This window comes from Rhinopithecus bieti, unplaced genomic scaffold (assembly GCF_001698545.2).
Source record: "Rhinopithecus bieti isolate Rb0 unplaced genomic scaffold, ASM169854v2 scaffold_3040, whole genome shotgun sequence".
Lineage (NCBI taxonomy): Eukaryota > Metazoa > Chordata > Mammalia > Primates > Cercopithecidae > Rhinopithecus > Rhinopithecus bieti.
In genome coordinates, this window is record NW_016804657.1 from 9,715,461 (window position 1) to 9,716,638 (window position 1,178).

The following is a 1,178-nucleotide window of genomic DNA, read 5'->3' on the forward strand; positions in this document are numbered from 1 at the left end:
GCTTCCCCTTCATCTCCTTATTTTTCCTTACAATTTATTCATTGAAAGAATTGGAACACTTAATCTAAAGAGTTTCCTACAGTCTGGAATTAGCTGGTTGCTTTCCCACAGTAAAGTTTACTCTGTTCCTTTAGTCTCTGTGTTTCTGATTGTATCTAAGTGACCAATCCAGGTCCTCTCCTCCTTCTTCTTGTTTTAAAGCATTAGGACATTATTATTAGGTGCTCTTCCTTAGAGGTTATGTATATCTCAGTGTCTCTCTTTTTGTGACGTCAGTAGTCATTGATGTTTAATAGTTTTGATTTTTGCAAAATATGTGACTCCACGGCTTTCTGATCAATCTTGCACTGCTCTGTAATCTCGTATTTCTCTTTTTCTGTGTCAAGAATCTCACCTTCCTGATGTCTGGGCTTCTGCAGCTGCTTCTTTGTGAAGTAACCATCAGTAAGATGTTTTGGGATTTTTACATTGCTGATATCAATTCTGGTTGAGGTGCAATGACAAATTTCTGGTGTGTTCTTTGTAGAGGAACTCGATGGAGGACCAGAGGTTCAGTCACAAGTAGCAACAAAGCCACTAGCCAGCTACTTCAAGAAAACCACCCTCTTGCTCCTGTGGTGTCCAATGAGGATGATCAGAATGGTCCTGGGGGTGATGCTGGCTTACAGTTTCCTCACGTGCCGACTCAAGGGTATTTTGCTGTGGCTCAACAGCTTTTGAGGCACGTCTTCAGTAGGATATCTAGGCATTTTGTGAAGTTTAACCACCCAGATACCACCATTCTTGTCACTACTAACTGGTTTTTGTAACCGTTGCAAGAAGCTTCTTCTTTTTCTTTTTGACCTTGGATTTAGTGTCTGAGTACTTCCTCCTGTACATGGCCTTTCTGGAATACATAGCAGATCAGGAATATGTGCCAATTCCTCTGACAAGGGCAGGATTTCAACTGCAATGGGGCTTCCCCTTCTTGGGCTTTTTAGCCCTGAGGTTACCCCTTTCCACTTTGCCACCAGCATTAGCCTTCTTGACTTCGGGCTTCTTTTAGTATGCAGCTTCTCAACTTTTAACCCATCATCTTGCAAGGAAAGAGAACTCGAATTTGTTGAAATTTAAGTACCCATGTGGTTTTGTTTCTTCAGTGGCACACTTTGCATAGTAAAACAAAAGGGAACCTTAAA

The 1,178-nt window shown here is 41.4% G+C and overlaps 1 pseudogene; it reads right to left on the reverse strand.

Annotated features, from left to right (window-relative positions):
- Positions 1 to 272: 272 nt before the first annotated feature.
- Positions 273 to 897, reverse strand: LOC108528017 (60S ribosomal protein L6 pseudogene; annotated as a pseudogene).
- Positions 898 to 1,178: the final 281 nt, after the last annotated feature.